The sequence below is a fragment of the Anser brachyrhynchus genome, assembly GCF_964034855.1.
Source record: "Anser brachyrhynchus genome assembly, chromosome: 16".
Lineage (NCBI taxonomy): Eukaryota > Metazoa > Chordata > Aves > Anseriformes > Anatidae > Anser > Anser brachyrhynchus.
In genome coordinates, this window is record NC_137734.1 from 14,788,321 (window position 1) to 14,806,779 (window position 18,459).

An 18,459-nucleotide genomic window follows, 5' to 3' on the forward strand; every position below is an offset into this window, starting at 1 on the left:
GATCAGGTTCATCAAGCAGGACGTACCTTTCATAAACCCATGCCGACTGGGCCTGATCGCCTGGTTGCCCTGCAAGTGCCGCGTGATGACACTCAAGATAATCTGCTCCATGAGCTTCCAAGGCACTGATGTCAAACTAACAGGCCTATAGTTCCCCGGGTCTACCCTCCGGCCCTTCTTGTAGATGGGCATCACATTTGCTAGCCGCCAGTCGACTGGGACCTCTCCTGATAGCCAGGACTGCCAATAAATGATGGAAAGCGGCTTGGCCAGCTCCTCCGCCAGTTCGCTCAGTACCCTTGGGTGGATCCCATCCAGCCCCATCAACTTGCGTACATCCAAGTGCTGTAGCAGGTCGCCAACCATTTCCGTGTGGATAGTGAGGGCCACATCCTGTTCCCCATCCCCTTCCACCAGCTCAGGGTACCGGGTATCCAGAGAACAACTGGTCTTGCCGCTAAAGACTGAGGCAAAGAAGGCATTGAGCACCTCAGCCTTTTCTTCATCTTTTGTAACTAAGTTTCCCCCCGCATCGATTAAAGGATGGAGATTCTCCTTAGTCCTCCTTTTTGTGTTGATGTATTTGTAAAAACGTTTTTTGTTATCTTTAATGGCAGTAGCCAGATTGAGCTGCAGATGAGCTTTGGCCTTTCTATTTTTGTCCCTGCACAGCCTCGCAACATCCTTATAGTCCTCTTGAGTAGCCCGCCCTCTTTTCCAAAGATTAGAAACCCTCCTTTTTCTCCTAAGCTCGAGCCACAACTCTCTGTTCAGCCAGGCCGGTCTAATTCCGCGCCAGCTCGTCTTTGGGCACGTGGGGACAGACCGCTCCTGAGCCATTAAGATTTCCGTCTTGAAGAGTGCCCAGCCTTCCTGGACTCCTTTGCCCTTCAGAACCTCCTCCCAAGGGACTCTGCCAACCAGTGTCCTGAACAGCTCAAAGTCAGCCCTCCGGAAGTCCAAGACAGCAGTTTTACTGGTACCCTTCCTGGCTTCACCAAGAATAGAGAACTGAACCATTTCATGGTCACTCTGCCCAAGACAGCTCCCGACCACCACATCTCCCACCAGTCCATCACTGTTTGTGAACAGAAGGTCTAGCGGGGCACCTCCCCTGGTAGACTCTCTAACCAGCTGCGTCAGGAAGCTATCTTCCATGCTCTCCAGAAACCTCTTAGACTGCTTTCTCTGGGCTGTGTTGTGCTTCCAGGATATGTCTGGGAAGTTGAAGTCCCCCACGAGAACAAGTGCTGACGATTTCGCGGCTTCTGCCAGCTGCCTGTAGAACTCCTCATCTGTCTCCTCATCCTGGTTCGGTGGTCTATAACAGACCCCCACCAGGATGCTTGCCTTGTTGGCCTTCCCTCTGATCCTAACCCATAGAGACTCAACCTTATCATTCCCAGCCTCAAGTTCCTCAACATCAAAACACTCTCTAATATAGAGAGCCACACCACCACCCCTTCTGTGCTGCCTGTCCCTTCTGAAGAGCCTATAGCCAGACATTGCTGCACTCCAGTCATGAGAGTGGTCCCACCACGTTTCTGTGATGGCAACCAAGTCATAGCCTTCCTGCTGCATGATGGCTTCCAGCTCCTCTTGTTCGTTACCCATGCTGCGTGCATTAGTGTAGATGCACTTCAGTTGGGCCATTGCCTTCTTCCCCGGCTTTGCCATTGTTCCCCCTGGTACAGCTCCAACAAGCCTAATTTCAGCCCCATCCCCCTTCTTTCCTAGTTTAAAGCCCTCTCAACGAGCCCTGCCAGCTCCTGGGCTAGGATCCGTTTTCCCCTTAGAGATAGGGACCCGTCTGTGGTCACCAGGCCAGGTGCCGAGTAAAGCGCCCCATGGTCAAAAAAAACAAAATTTCTGTGTTGGCACCAGCCTCTGAGCCACGTGTTAATCAGGTGGGCTTCCCGTGTCCTCTCGGTACCCCTCCCTGCCACTGCAGGGATAAACGAAAACACCACCTGTACTCCTGCTCCATCCACTAACTGTCCCAGTCCCCTAAAGTCCCGTTTGATAGCCTTCAGGCTTCTCTCTTCAATATCGTCACTGCCAGCCTGGACTATCAAAAGAGGGTAGTAGTCAGAGGGGCGAACCAGGTTGGGAAGCTTTCTGGCAACATCCCTGACCCTGGCCCCAGGGAGGCAGCAGACTTCCCTACGGGTAGGGTCAGGCTGACAAATAGGGCCCTCTGTCCCCCAGAGAAGGGAGTCGCCTACAACAATCACCCTTCTGTCTTTCTTGGTGGAGGCAGTCTTGAGGCGTGGAGTAGATCTCCTCGCCCTAGGCATCCTCCTGGGTAGACTTTCTACCTCGTCCTCACCCACCGGTCTCTCAAGCTCCAGGGCCTCAAATCTGTAATGTAAGGGCACCTGGGAAGGTGGGGCCGGTAGGGGGGGGTGCCGCCTGCGAGGTCGAGCAGGGACCTGTCTCCATCCCTCCTCAACTCCTAGGTCGCCTCCCTCTGCCCGACAGTGACAGGGCAGGGGGTCCACCCCCATTTGGGGTGTCTCACCCCGGTACCTCTCCTTCAGGCCCTGCAGGGAGTCGCTCCACCAGTCTATCTCCCGCTCACACTCCCTGATAGCCCTCAACCTCTCCACCTCCTCCCTGAGCTCTGACACCAGGCGGACCAGGTCATCCACCTGCTCGCACCTCACACACACGGTGCCTCTGCCGCCCTCAGATGGCAGCAACAGGCTCAGACAGTCCCTGCACCCAGAGACCTGAACTGCCGCATTGTTGAGCAGGCGGTCAGTCTGGGTGGGTACAGACTTTCTAGAGAGAGCGCTCTGCCTGGTGTAGACCATTGCAGCCTAGCTAGTGGTCGACAGCCGTTAAGGGTGTTGTTCTTATGGGCGGGGGGGAAACTCTGCCCTCTCCGCCCTCCCTGCTCGCCCTGCCTGCGCGAACTGCCGTGCCACTCCCTGTTTGCCGGCCTTCTTCGCCGCGCTCCCTAGGGGCTGCCGTTAAACGGCCGGGGAAGGGGCGCTGCTGGCTCCGCCTACGCCTCGTCAGCCTCCCTCGCGAGCGCTGCCGGGTCCTGGCGGCTCCCTCGAGCGGCCTCGATGTCGGAAAAAAAGCCCTGCCTGTCCCGATCCCCCGCTCCGCTGCAGAACGCGCCTGCCCCGGAGCCGATCGCCTCGGCAACCCTTTTAACAATTCATTTTTATTTATCTTTCTCCAGCTTGTACTTTTCTAATGCCAACACCAAAGGCTCAGTCACGGGCCAACTCGATACCATACCTTTTTCCCTCCAGGACGCTGCCTCAATGTAAACAACATATCAGTATACAATATTTCATCCCATTTCCCTTCCCGTCTCAAAAACAACATTAGATGCAATAAAGTATTATAATTCGGTGTTCCATTAAGGGCCCACTTCTCCCCATCGTCCAATTTACAGAGGGGCCAACACTGATTACAATATTTTATTAAAATCTTCCTGTCCACTATCCTGCCAGTTGGTCCTCCCATATCCTTCCAGTGAGCCAAAATTCAGCCCAAGGGGCTCCTTTTTACTATTGCACCTCCCTATTACCCATATTTATGTTTTCCTAATTAATAAGCACTTCCCGATTAAGTTGACAAGAGTAAAACTTGACCCACAGTAAATTATATAACGGGGTGGTAGTTCCACAGCGAATATACCAGAACTTCTAAACTGTTACTTAGATAATGCTCCCGCCTTCCTCCTTGTCACACTCAAAACATTTAAGAACAAAAATAGGATTACAAGTTAAACCGTTGGGCCTGTGTATTGGGCACCACCAGTCAACACTTGGATAAAACAGCACTTCTTTACGGTCTGTCATCTGCTTCATTCGTCTCTGGCCGTTCCTCTCGCGGAGGATATGGAACCGCGGATTGGAACTCCACACTGGCTTGGCAGCAATGCTGTGTCTCATTCACACAGCACAATCATGCAGTCAAAGAGGCCTCTTGCACCTTTCACTCAAGCAACACAAAACAGCAATCACTATTACAAATAGTATCACTTATTACAACAAATTTCCCAGTATAAATTGTGATCCATTAATTCATATTATCATATATTCATATTATCATATAATTCATATTATCATATATCATTATCATTAATTCATATTATCAATCCATAATTAATTAAATGTCTACAAAACAAAGCACTGACCAAATCACGGGGACTCCCAGTGACTAGTAGTACAAAACCAAACGTAGAGTGTTCTTTACATACACAGTTACCAAAACAATGGATCCCAGATTGCCACAAACACCTACCCAAGCTTGAGCATTGCGCCGGGGTGAGTACACAGACTCTTTAACTTATGTAGGACATCTCCTCACGACTTACAGGTATCCCCTTACTCCATTAAAACATATCTCGTCCACCAGTCATGGTCCTTGTCTACCTCTGCAGCGATCTGGTTGAGAAGGGGAGTCCTCCCAAGAAATCTCAGGGAAATTTCTTGGGGAAATCTCTAGGAGTCTGGTCCTCAGTGGGTCCTGCAGCTGGACAAAGAGGGTCCCATCTGTGGTGCCAAACTGACGCACGGAAACAAACTTTACAACTCAAGGAGAGTTATAAAGTAGGTATGTTTATTGCAGTGCAGTGCAGTGCTGACATGGAGAGCGCTGCACCACCACAATCCACCCTGTGACTAAAGTCAATCTCTCTTGCCACAGAGACCTTTAAACAATCCCAGACTCAACAGGACTCTGTGCTTTCTCTCTCTCCAAACACTAACAGCCCTAACCCTTTCCCTACTTAATAATCCAGATATAGCAGCAGCCAGAACCATAGCACCAAGCCTATCTTGCAGAGCAGGCAAAAAAGGAACGAACGAGAAAAAAGAAGGAACAAGGGGTGGAAAGGGGTCTCAATAAGAGGGAGAGGTAGAAAGTGAGCACAGCAGGAGCCAGCAGCCCGGCTCCTGCCCTGTTGCTTGCAGGAAACAGCCACAGGAACAGGTAACGGAAAGGAAAGAGGGGAAGAAAGTTAGTGGAAATGGAGAAAGAGGTTGGAATTCAAAGCAGATGTGAGCGGCACAGCTGCAACCGGTGACCCAGCACCAACTGTGCCCTTTACGGGAGGAAGCCGGGGGGTGGCTTGGGCCTAGCGGGTGGCTTTGGGCCTGTCTGTGTGGCCGTCGGAGGGGGGTAGGCCTGGAGGCATGGGGGCCAGTCCCAGACAGTTCCAGCCGGCTCAGCAAGGGCTGCCTGTGGAGCCAGAGCTGAGAGCGACCAGAGGAGCCCCTGGCGCCGCTGCTCTCTCCTGTGTGACAACGGGTGGCAGCGGCTCGGGCAGCAGGCAGGAGGAGAAATGTGAGGACACGTGGGCCGGGCCAGGAGGGCACTCAGAGGGAGGCAGACACAGGAGGGGACAGCGAAGACACAGCAGGAGGCCTGTGGAAGGGGACGCTGCAGAAGTGAGGCCAGAGAAGGCACTCTGGGCAGGAGGCTCTCCATGGTGGCAGCGGTGCCTCTTGGGGACTGCGGCCGTGAAAAAGCCACACGGGAGCAGAAGAAACAGGTAGGAGGGAAGAGGCAGCAGGACAGAGGGAAAAGCTAGGAGCGGTGGCGAGAAGCACTTGCGCACAACTGCAAAGCCTCCTGCATTGCCTGTCGCCTCACAGGAGGGATGGGGAGAGCCCAAAGGAGGCGTATGGCAGAAGGGAGGGCCAAGGGGAGTGGGAAGCCCAGCAGCTGCAGGCAGCAGCCAGGTTCCACAGGCCTTTTGCCAGAGAAAATCAGGGCAATAGGTGAAGACACGACCTGCCGCCAAAACTGTCTCACAGAGCTGCTGAAGGCTCCATCACTGAACATTCAGCCAAGAAGCAAGCATTTCTGGTGTGGAAAATCTGCACATTTCTCACCAGTTAGCAAGGATGACAGCTTTCCTTCCAAGAATGACAGAAGAGTTGGGGTGGGAAGGGGCTGGTGGAAACAACCTAGTCCAGGCGCCCTGCTCAAAGCAGGCTCGGCTGGAGTGGCTTGCCCACCAGTGTGACCAGAAGGGCCTGCAGGTAGCCATGGCGTAGGTGGCGGCATGGCAACGCGATGATGTAACAATGCTTGAGCGCTCTATAAAGCCGCTTGCTGGGAGACCGCCTGGGACAGTTGCAGCTGTCTGCCTCTGGAGTGAGAGGTGCTAGCAGAGGGTCGCAGCTCCCACAGAGCTCTTGGAAGGAGCCATGGAGCAGCATCTCACTGCTGGTTTCCAAAACCCAGACGCACTGCTGTGCATAGCTGGCAAGAGCAGAGAGGTGAGCACTGTGCCCGAGGAGAGGGCTCAGAGCAGGAGCCCGGGGCGTGCGGGACTGCTCTGGGGCCAGAGGAGGCTCCCAGGAAGCTGGGAGGGATCTAAACCTGGTCAGGCCGCAGAAGGCTCGCAGGGAGCCGTGCCTCTCTCTGCCCATCCCGGCGTATTGCTAGCAAGTGGGAAGAGAGCTGCAAGGGGGTGCGGGGGTGGGCTGCAGAAGGGATTGGAGTGCCTGAGTGTCTGAGTGTCCCTGTCTTTCTAGTTCCAGCCCAGATGGCAACTTGGAGAAAGAGGCAGCGGGCTGCTGGACCTCCCACTGGGAGTCAAAATCCCTCTAGTGCCTGGCACCAAGCCCGTCTTCTGCAGGACAAAGCTGGGGGAAAAGGTAAGAGAAGGAGGAAGGGGTGGAAGGGGTGGAAAAGGTCTCTTCTGTCACGGGCTCCCTCCCCATCATTCCGAGACGGCCTTGTGGCCACCTGCTCTATGGTGGGAGTTACAGCACTTTGGCCCAACCGGGTGGAGGAGTCAGGGATGGATGCTCCCGGCTCCGCAGCACGGAGACAAAGGAGGACTCGCCAACAGCAGTGGCCTGCACTGGCCAGAGGTCAGGAGAGGGTGTTCCACAGCTGGGCTCTCCACAGGGGCGTGCTTGCCAGCACCAGGGCCAGCCTGGGTTCTGGCACCAGGCAAGCGGGCAGCTGGGGCCCTGCCTGCAGCAGGCGGCAGCGCGTCCGGGTACCAGGCCAAGGTGGCCTTCCAGCATGGCCAGAAACATTGAGTCTGGGGGTCTCTTAGGGGAGGGTGCAACCTTCTCCTGCTTTCCCTCTCAGATTTAGAAATTTAGAAAATCCCAGGCTTCTCTGCTTGGGAACCGCATGCCGTGTCCTCCTCCTCTTCCTCCAGCTTGGGGGAGCACTGCTTCCGAGGCAGAGACTTCCTGGAGGCAGAGGAAGGAGGGAGGCAGGCTACCTGCCCCTTAGCCCTGCCTAACCCAGAGGAGGCCGTTTTCTGTGGATTTTCCATTGCTGACGTGTGAACCACCGGGCTTGAAGTGTTCCATCTGAAGGTTCATTTCTGGCATGGAAAGCTCTTGCATTTCTACCCGGTGGCCCAAGATGCCTACTTTGCTGGTGGGGTTTGGCCTTCTCTCCCCAGCCCAGGCCGGACCCTCAGCCTGGTGGGGGTGTTTTTGATGGCTTCAGAAGGAAGGTCCAGCCGGGAAGTAAGCCAGGAATCAGAAACCTATACCTCAGAGGTTGGAAAAGGCTAGCCCGTGTGCATGAGGAGCTTGGAAGTGCCTTTGTCTCTCTGCTGCTTTCTCCTGCCCCATTCATACTCTGGAACACCTCTCTTCCAGCTTCACCAGCCTTCTGCTCAATTTAATCTGGGAGATCCATACTGTCGCCTACTGCGCACAGAGTACAACTGCCTGCACGACCCGCATCTGCAGGCCTACTACAATCGCAAAGACAACCTGCAGAGCCTGAAGAGCAAGGGCTACATCACCAGTGATGGCAAAGTAGGTTTGGACGTTGCGCTGACCAGCACAGGCCTCCTCTGGCAGAGGCCAGTGGGATGAGGTTTAACATGGCTAAGTGCCAGTTCCTGCACTTTGGCCACAACAACCCCATGCAGTGCTACAGGCTTGCGGCAGAGTGGCTCAAAAGCTGTGCAGAGGAAAAGGATCTGGGGGTGCTGATTGATGCTCGCCTCATCATGAGCCGGCAGTGTGCCCAGGTGGCCAAGAAGGCCAACGGCATCCTGGCCTGTATCAGGAATAGTGTAGCCACAATAAAACGGGCTCAGGGGAGACCTTATCGCTCTCTACAACTACCAGAAAGGAACTTGTGGGGAGCTGGGGGTCGGCCTCTTCTTGCAGATGACTAGGAACAGGACTGGAGGGAATGGCCTCAAATTGTGCCGGGGAGGTTTAGGTTGGAAAGGAGGGGACATTTCTTCTCAGAAGGAGCACTCAGGCATTGGAACGAGTTGCCCAGGGAAGTGGTGGAGTCACTGTCCCTGGGGGTGTTTAAGGAAAGCTTGGACCTGGTGCTTAGGGACATGGTTTAGGGGGTGACATTGGTAGTAGGCTGATGGTTGGACCAGATGATCTTGAAGGTCTTTTCCAACCCTAATGATTCTATGATTCCCAGCGCGCTTGCTGCAGCCGCTTGTTGCTGGTGGGGGGCACAGCGCTGTTGCGCTGCCTTCCAAGGGAGCAGACGTCACCCCAGCGCCCTGCTGGCAATGCCCACTCCTGCTCTTCTCAGGCTGCCGTGCGCTGCCTGTGCATTGAGGAGGCAGCCGGTGTGGGGTCTGGTGCAGAGCGAGGAGTCCACTCGGCCCTGGCTCGGAGGGAGGCAGCGTCCCCACCGCTGGGACGGGGAGGGGATGGAGAAGAGCTGCTCCCCTGCCACTGCGCAGCTACCTCGACAGTTCTTGGGAGCTTTCTGCCCTTGTCTCTCCATAGGTGGTCTGCACTCTGAAGGAGTTCAATGAGTACAGGCAGTATCTGACCACACTCAAGCTGGAGGCTGAGAAAACCAGGAGGCAAGGAGAGGTAGGCAAAGCTCAGCGCTGGTAGACACATGTCAGCGGCACGGTACAGAAGGCTGGGGCTTTCCTTGATGGATCTGAGGGAGGCGGGGAATGCAGATGTCAGGGCTGTGCTGGGGGGGCAGGTGTTGTCGTGGGGAAAGGACGACCCTTTCCCGAGGGAAGCCCTTCTCTTCAGCCCTCGTTGCACGGCAGAAGCAGGGCGCTGGCACGGGCGGCATGAAGCCTCAGCACGCAGGGACGCGAGCCATTTCTGAGGCAAGAGTGAGCCAAAACCTGCTGTTCCCTTTCAGGAAAAGCTTCAGCAAGAGCTCGCCAAGTTGAAGAAACTTGACCCCAGACTGACGGCACGGATTGACAGCTCTTGCCAGAGCTCCTCCACTAATGTGTACATGGTCATGGGAGAGAAAGCCAGCCCACTGGAGCCTAAAAAACCAGCTGGCCCACCTTCCTGCAAAAGCAGGAGAAACCTTCTCCAATCTGGCCAGTACAGAAGGCTGAAAGCGGCTCCCTCCGGACTTGAGTTGGGCAGGGAAGATGCCAAGCTCCCTGGGTGCATCCCTACTGTGACTGAGTCAGAGAGAAAGTCACCTGTCCCCGCAGACGGTGTATTCAAAGCTGCCTCGGAAGAACAGGCTGCTAAAGAAAGCCAGAGAATTGAAGAGATGGCTCGGACTGTGGTGCGGCAAGTGTTTGAGAGGGTGCAGGCACTGGACCAGTCTGCCCGCGTCTTAAAGAGGGCTCCCCATAAGAGCCAAGAAAGACTGTGTGGGAGTGCCAAAAGCGCAGAGCCTTCAGAGACATCTCCTCTTGATAAAGAGGAGGAAATTGCACTGCTGGCTAAGAAGGTTGTGGCGAGTGTGATGAAGCTCTTTGAGAAGTCCTGGGAATCCGGCACGCCCAGTGCATCTGAGCCAAGGCCAGCAGCCAGGCAGAAGGAGCAGCCCGTCGCCAGGACAGCCTTCCAAGTGGGGAAGCTGGCAGAAAAGAAATCGAGGGAAGCCTTTGAGGGAGAATCCTCGCAGGCTTCCCTTGACAAAGTCACCAGAGAAGCTGTTGGAAGTGTCTGCGACACTTTGGAATCCTTCGTAGCTTCCCGGTTTGAGCAAGACTTCAACCGCAAATACTCTGAAATCCTGGCGCTTCCCACTGTCAACCTCTCTAACAGGAAGCCACAGCCATCCCAGGTGCCTCTCTTAAGACAGGGCATGAGGGAAGGGCGGGGACTACCAAGAGTGTCAGAAGAGCAGAGCCCAGAAGCAAGGCAGAGAGAAAAGTTGCCCGTGATCCAACCAGCGCCAGACACTGCTGAGGTCTCACGACTGAGTCACAGGATTGTAAGGGAGAGCACCCAAAAGGCTGTCTCCGAAGTTCAGCGGCTGCACACAGAACTGCAGGCCTATGCCAGAACCATTGTCCTTAACGTGGTTGAAAAAGTGAAGGACAAGATGGAGCGGGAAATGAAAGCCAAGGCCTTAGACACCACTTCAAACAGCAAAACGGTGGCAAGTGGGATGACGCGCTCTGTATCGGAGCAGAGCTGTCAGCCTGGGACTGCACGGAACCTGGAGAAGAACTTGGGAAAGCGTGTCACCAAACAGCCCGTGCCAAGCAAAGGGAAGGAGAGCTGTCCCTCAGAGCACCTCCAAAGACCACCTGATCTCCTCCAAGCTGTCCGGCGAGGCTCTGAGCAAGGTGCTCCCATGGCAGGCTCTTCTGCCCCCCCAGGGGAATCCCACAGTCAGCGGAGGTCAGAGAGCACCACAGGCACCATCGCTTCCATGGGCCCGCAGTTTGTCAGGCAGCCCGTTCCTCCATCTGTTCCAAAGCACCCTGTCCAGGGAGGAGCGCGGTGCCTACGTGTGCGTGTCAAGCCTCTCCCATTCAAGCCTCAGTAGCCTGAGGCGGAAGCGGACAATAAAGAGTTTACATCCAAGTGCTTGCTTGTGCCTACATTTATTCAAGCCAGGTGTACTGGGTCTGGCTGGGATGTTAACTTTCCCTGCAGCAGCCCACACAGTGCCGTGCTCTGCACTTGTAGCTAAAACAGCAGTGGTATCACACCAGTGTTGTGTCTGCTGCTGAGCAGTGCTGGCACAGCATCAGGACTCTCTCTAACCGTCCTAGGGGGTGGGCAAAAAATGTGAAAAAGAAACATCACCAGGGCAGCTGACCTAAACCAACCAAAGGGATATTCCATACCATATGATGTCACACTCAGTAATAAAAGGTGGAAAAAGGAAGAAGAGGGGAGGGGTGGGCTCTCATTGTGAAAATGTCTGTCCTCCTCCCGAACACTGGCTACGTGCGTTGAGGCCCTGCTTCAAGTACGTGGTCAAGCTTCGCTCATTTGTGGGAAGTAGAGAGTCATTTCTTTCCTCTGCACTTCCACATAGCCTTTACTTGTTTTGTTTAGTTTTCCCTTTCCCCCCTCCCTTTTCCCCTTTCCCTTTTTTTTTCCCTTTAGTTAAATTGTTAATTGTTTAGTTAAATTGTTTAGTTAAATCGTTTAATTAATAGTAATCTTTCCTTAATAATTATTTCTTTTTTTTTTTCTTTTCCTTTTATTAAATCATCCTTATCTCAACCCGTGAGCTGTTCTTTCCTTTACTTCTTCCCCTCCTCATCTAAGGAGGGGGAGTGAGAGAGCGGTTGTGTTCAGCTGCCTAGCACGGTAAAACCACCACGCCAGGCCTTGCTGTGCTTGGGGATTTTCCCTACACCGTGTGGTGGTTTTACCCAGCTGGGCAGCTGAACTCCACCACGACCACTCTCTCACTCGCCCTCCTCAAACAGAAAGGGGGAGAAAATACGATAAAACGGGCTCAAGGGTTGAGATAAGGACAGGGAGACCACGCAACAATTATCATCACGGGCAAAACAGACTCAGCATGGGGAGATTAATATAATTTATTACCTATTAAAACAGGCTAGAGCAGTGAGATACTAAAAGCAAACTAAAATCACCTTCCCCCTTCCACCCTCTTCTACATCCACCCTGCCCCCAAGTGGCTCAGGGGAACATGGAGTGGGGGCTATGGGATGAGGTTTAACAGGCCAAGTGCCAGGTCTTGCACTTTGGCCACAATAACCAATAAGGCTTGGGGCAGAGTGGCTAGAAGACAGTGAAGAGGAAAGGGACCTGAGAGTGTTGATCGATGGTCGGCTGATTGCGAGCCGGCAGTGTGCTCAGGTGGCCAAGAAGACCAACGGCATCCTGGCCTGTAGTAGAAATAGCGTAACCAGCAGGAGCAGGGAGGTGATCATCCCCCCATACTCAGCTTTGGTGAGACCGCACCTCGAGTACTGTTGTTGAGTTTTGGGCCCCTCAGTACAAGAAGGACATCGAGGCCCTGGAACTTGAGCTGTTCAGGGGAACAGTTGTTCCATGTTCAGGGGAACATGGAGTGGGGGCTGCAGTCAGTCCTTAACGGTTCACCTCCCATGCTCCTACATGGTCACTCTCTACCCCTGCTCCAATGAGGGGTCCCTCCCACGGGATGCTGTCCTTCCTGAACTGATCCTGCGTGGGCTTCCCACAGGCTGCATCTTTTCAAGAACTGCTCCAATACAGGTCCATACCACGGGGTCCACGAAGCAAGACAGGTGCCCCACGGGCAGCAGCTCCTGCAAGATCTCCAGCTCCTGTGTGGGCTCCTCTCCACGGGCTGCAGCTCCAGCCTGGAGTCTGCACCAACTGGGGCTCTCCATAGGCCACAGCCTCCTTCAGGCCACATCCACCTGCTCCACCGTGGGCTCCTGCACGGGCTGCAGTGTGGAGATCTGCTCTGCCATGGTACACCCTGGGCTGCATGAGGAAAACCTGCTCCAACATCCTCTCAAGCCTGTCCAGGTCCCTCTGGATGGCATCGCTTCCCTCCAGCGTGTTGACCACACCACACAGCTTGGTGTCATCAACAAACGTGCTGAGGGTGCACTCCATCCCACTGTCCTTGTCAACGACAAAGATGTTAAACAGCACCGGTCCCAGAAACGACCCCTGAGGAGGGCCACTCGTCACTGGTCTCCACCTGGATATCGAGCCGTTGACCGCAACTCTTTGAGTGTGACCAGCCAGCCAGTTCCTTACCCACCAAGTGGTCCATCCATCAAATCCATGTCTCCCCAGTTTAGAGACAAGGATGTTGTATGGGACAGTATCAAATGCTTTGCACACATCCAAGTAGATGACATCAGTTGCTCTTCCCCTATGCACCGAGGCTGTACCCCCATCGTAGAAGGCCACCAGATTTGCCAGGCAGCTGGAACTGCCCCAGGCCGCCACTGCTGCTCAAATATGATGAACAGTGGCTTAGCAACGTTATCCACCAGCTCCCTCAGGACCCACGGATGCCTCTCATCTGGTCCCATGGACTTGCGCACCTTCAGGTTCCTTAGATGGTCTCGCACATGATCTTCTCCTACAGTGGGCGGCTCTTCATTCTCCCAGACCCTGCCTTTGCCTTCTGCAACTTGGGCTGTGTGGCTAGAGCACTATGGGCCAATGTAACAGGCAATCTGAACTAGGGAGGGGAGAAGTAGCCAGCAGTTCTGCTCCTTGATGAAGTCACAAAATCACAGAATCACAGAACTGAAGGGGTTGGAAGGGACCTTGAGAGATCATCAGGTCCAACCCCCCCGCAAAAGCAGGTTCCTTAGAGCAGGCTGCCCAGGTAGGTGTCCAGACGGGCCTTGAATATCTCCAGAGGAGGAGACTCCACAACCTCCCTGGGCAGCCTGTACCAGTGCTCCATCACCCTCACTGTGAAGAAGTTCTTTTGCATGTTGGTGCGGAACTTCCTGTGCTCTATCTTGTGGCCATTACCCCTTGTCCTGTCCCCACAAACCACTGAAAAGAGGTTGGCCAAATCCCTCTGTCTCCCACACCTCAGGTATTTATACACTTTGATGAGATCCCCTCTCAGTCTTCTCTTCTCCAGGCTGAACAGACCCAGGTCTCTCAGCCTTTCCTCGTAGGGAAGATGCTCCAGGCCCCGTATCATCTTTGTGGCCCTCCACTGGACTCTTCCAGGAGATCCCTGTCTTTTTTGTAGCGGGGAGCCCAGAACTGGACACAGTACTCCAGGTGAGGCCTGACCAGGGCAGAGTAGAGGGGGAGGATCACCTCCCATGACCTGCTGGCCACACTCCTTTTAATGCATGCCAGGATCCCATCGGCCCTCTTGGTCACGAGGGCACACTGCTGGCCCATGGTCAACCTGTCGTCCACTAGGACCCCCAGGTCCTTCTCAGAGCTCCTCTCCAGGAGGTCGTCCCCCAGCCTGTACTGATATGTCCGGTTGTTCCTTCCCAGGTGCAGGACTCTACACTTGCTCTTATTAAACCTCATTTGGTCTCTTCCTGCCCATCTTTGTAGCTTGTCCAGGTCTCGCTGAATGGCAGCACAGCCTTCTGGCGTGTCGGCCACTCCTCCCAGCTTTGTGTCATCGGCGTACTTGCTGAGGGCAGACACTATTCCCTCATCAAAGTCGTCGATGAAGATGTTGAACAAGACCGGACCCAGCACTGACCCCTGGGGAACACCACTAGTCACAGGTCTCCAGCCGGACTCTGTGCCGCCGATCACCACCCTCTGAGCTCAGCCAGTCAGCCGGTTCTCAACCCACCTTACTGTCCACTCCTCTATCCCACACTTTCTCAGCTTCGCTATCAGGATGTCATGGGAGACAGTACTGAAAGCCTCGCTAAAGTCAAGGTAGATGACATCCACTGCTCTCCCCCCATCTACCAGCTGGTGATGCCATCATAGAAGGCAACGAGGTTGGTCGAGCATGACTTGCCCTTGGTGAATCCATGCTGACTACTCCTCATAACATTCTTCTCTTCCAATTGCTTGGAGATGGCATCCAGAACAAACTGTTCCAACACCTTTCCAGGGACAGAGGTGAGACTGACTGGCCTGTAGTTTCCCGGATCCTCCTTCTTGCCCTTCTTGAAGACTGGAGTGACATTGGCTATCCTCCAGTCTTCAGGCACCTCTCCTGTTCTCCAGGACCTTTCAAAGATGATAGAGAGCAGTTCGGCGATCACCTCTGCCAACTCCCTTAGCACACATGGATGCATCCCATCGGGACCCATGGATTTGTGTGCGTTGCGCCCACTCAGACGCTCCCGAAGCACTCTCTCGTCAACCAGGGGGGAGCCCTCCATTTCCCAGACCCTTTATCCTCCCGCCAGGGTCGAGGAGTCCTGGGGGGGAGTCCTTGAAGCAAAGACTGAAGCAAAGAACGCATTCAGTATCTCCACCTTCTCGGCGTCTCCCGTTACCAGGACACCCACTTCATTCAGCAAAGGACCCACATTATCCCTACTCTTCCTTTTACTGTTTACATACTTAAAAAAAACCTTCTTATTATCTTTTATCTCTTTTGCAAGCCTCATCTCTAGGTGGGCTTTAGCCTTCCTTGTCGCGTCAAGTGTTGCAGCTGGGCTAAGGAGGGGGCCGGACCAGGTCTAGGAAGCCTGGTGTTTACCAGGTGTCGAGGACAATGTTGAGACCCTTCTTGCAGGGCTCCTTCTCCTTAGACCAAGCTCCCCCAGAAGGTCTGCCCGTGCCAGTGCTCACACAAGGGCAAGCGGTGGGAGCAGTCCCGCCCCCTCATGGGAATTCTCCACGCAGCCGTGGCACGGGCTTGGCCTTTGACACTCTCCCATGAAGCATCCCCTGCGGAAGGGAGACCTTCAGTCCCACAAGGAGACAAGTCAAATTGTTGACGGGAAACAGAGCCTGGCCTTTTTTGGGTTCCCACCCAGGCCTCTCACTGTGTCTTTTGGTTGCCTGACATGTTTTCAGACCTTCAGGTTTTCAGTCCTATTTCCCAGAGGATTCCGCTTACCCTCTTGCCTCCTTGAGGCCTCTCTGATTGCCTTGTCCTTCCCTGGGCCCTCCTTGGGCCTTTTGGGACAGCTAAGGGGCGCTGTTTGCCTTTTGGTGACCCCAAGGCCCTCCACTGCTCTTTGCATGTCTCCTAGGGCCCTGCGCTTGACCACAGCTCTAGCAGACCTTTGGTGCTGCCCAGAGGCCTCCGTCTGCCTTTCACTGCCTACCGTGAGACCTCTGGATGCTTCCAAGTGCCAGCTATGGCCCTCCGTGGGCCTTTGGGTGCCACCCAGAGCCCTCCCTTTGCCATTCTGTATGGCCCTGTGAGCCCCGCTTAGCCTCTTTTCCCCTCATGACTGCCTGCAGGGGCAGGAGCTGCGTACAGGGAGGGGAAAGGCCTGGCAGGTCAGGGCAGTAGCCCCAGAAGTAGCAGCAGCCAGAACCATGGCATCAAGCCTGTCTCGCAGAGCAGGCAAAAAAGGAACTAACGAGAAAAAAGAAGGAACAAAGGGTGGAAAGGGGTCTCAATAAGAGGGAGAGGTAGAAAGTGAGCACAGCAGGAGCCAGCAGCCCGGCTCCTGCCCTGTTGCTTGCAGGAAACAGCCACAGGAACAGGTAACAGAAAGGAAAGAGGGGAAGAAAGTTGGTGGAAATGGAGAAAGAGGTTGGAATTCAAAGCAGATGTGAGCAGCACAGCTGCAACCGGTGACCCAGCACCAACTGTGCCCTTTACGGGAGGAAGCCGGGGGGTGGCTTGGGCCTAGCGGGTGGCTTTGGGCCTGTCTGTGTGGCCGTCAGAGGGGGGTAGGCCTGGAGGCATGGGGGCCAGTCCCAGACAGTTCCAGCCGGCTCAGCAAGGGCTGCCTGTGGAGCCAGAGCTGAGAGCGACCAGAGGAGCCCCTGGCGCCGATGCTCTCTCCTGTGTGACAACGGGTGCCAGCGGCTCGGGCAGCAGGCAGGAGGAGAAATGTGAGGACACGTGGGCCGGGCCAGGAGGGCACTCAGAGGGAGGCAGACACAGGAGGGGACAGCGAAGACACAGCAGGAGGCCTGTGGAAGGGGACGCTGCAGAAGTGAGGCCAGGGAAGGCACTCTGGGCAGGAGGCTCTCCATGGTGGCAGCGGTGCCTCTTGGGGACTGCGGCCGTGAAAAAGCCACACGGGAGCAGAAGAAACAGGTAGGAGGGAAGAGGCAGCAGGACAGAGGGAAAAGCTAGGAGCGGTGGCAAGAAGCCCTTGCGCACTGCTGCAAAGCCTCCTGCATTGCCTGTCGCCTCACAGGAGGGATGGGGAGAGCCCAAAGGAGACGTATGGCAGAAGGGAGGGCCAAGGGGAGTGGGAAGCCCAGCAGCTGCAGGCAGCAGCCAGGTTCCACAGGCCTTTTGCCAGAGAAAATCAGGGCAATAGGTGAAGACACGACCTGCCGCCAAAACTGTCTCACAGAGCTGCTGAAGGCTCCATCACTGAACATTCAGCCAAGAAGCAAGCATTTCTGGTGTGGAAAATCTGCACATTTCTCACCAGTTAGCAAGGATGACAGCTTTCCTTCCAAGAATGACAGAAGAGCTGGGGTGGGAAGGGGCTGGTGGAAACAACCTAGTCCAGGCGCCCTGCTCAAAGCAGGCTCGGCTGGAGTGGCTTGCCCACCAGTGTGACCAGAAGGGCCTGCAGGTAGCCATGGTGTAGGTGGCGGCATGGCAACGCGATGATGTAACAATGCTTGAGCGCTCTATAAAGCCGCTTGCTGGGAGACCGCCTGGGACAGTTGCAGCTGTCTGCCTCTGGAGTGAGAGGTGCTAGCAGAGGGTCGCAGCTCCCACAGAGCTCTTGGAAGGAGCCATGGAGCAGCATCTCACTGCTGGTTTCCAAAACCCAGACGCACTGCTGTGCATAGCTGGCAAGAGCAGAGAGGTGAGCACTGTGCCCGAGGAGAGGGCTCAGAGCAGGAGCCCGGGGCGTGCGGGACTGCTCTGGGGCCAGAGGAGGCTCCCAGGAAGCTGGGAGGGATCTAAACCTGGTCAGGCCGCAGAAGGCTCGCAGGGAGCCGTGCCTCTCTCTGCCCATCCCGGCGTATTGCTAGCAAGTGGGAAGAGAGCTGCAAGGGGGTGCGGGGGTGGGCTGCAGAAGGGATTGGAGTGCCTGAGTGTCTGAGTGTCCCTGTCTTTCTAGTTCCAGCCCAGATGGCAACTTGGAGAAAGAGGCAGCGGGCTGCTGGACCTCCCACTGGGAGTCAAAATCCCTCTAGTGCCTGGCACCAAGCCTGTCTTCTGCAGGACCAAGCTGGGGGAAAAGGTAAGAGAAGGAGGAAGGGGTGGAAGGGGTGGAAAAGGTCTCTTCTGTCACGGGCTCCCTCCCCATCATTCCGAGAAGGCCTTGTGGCCACCTGCTCTACGGTGGGAGTTACAGCACTTTGGCCCAACCGGGTGGAGGAGTCAGGGATGGATGCTCCCGGCTCCGCAGCACGGAGACAAAGGAGGACTCGCCAACAGCAGTGGCCTGCACTGGCCAGAGGTCAGGAGAGGGTGTTCCACAGCTGGGCTCTCCACAGGGGCGTGCTTGCCAGCACCAGGGCCAGCCTGGGTTCTGGCACCAGGCAAGCGGGCAGCTGGGGCCCTGCCTGCAGCAGGCGGCAGCGCGTCCGGGTACCAGGCCAAGGTGGCCTTCCAGCATGGCCAGAAACATTGAGTCTGGGGGTCTCTTAGGGGAGGGTGCAACCTTCTCCTGCTTTCCCTCTCAGATTTAGAAATTTAGAAAATCCCAGGCTTCTCTGCTTGGGAACCGCATGCCGTGTCCTCCTCCTCTTCCTCCAGCTTGGG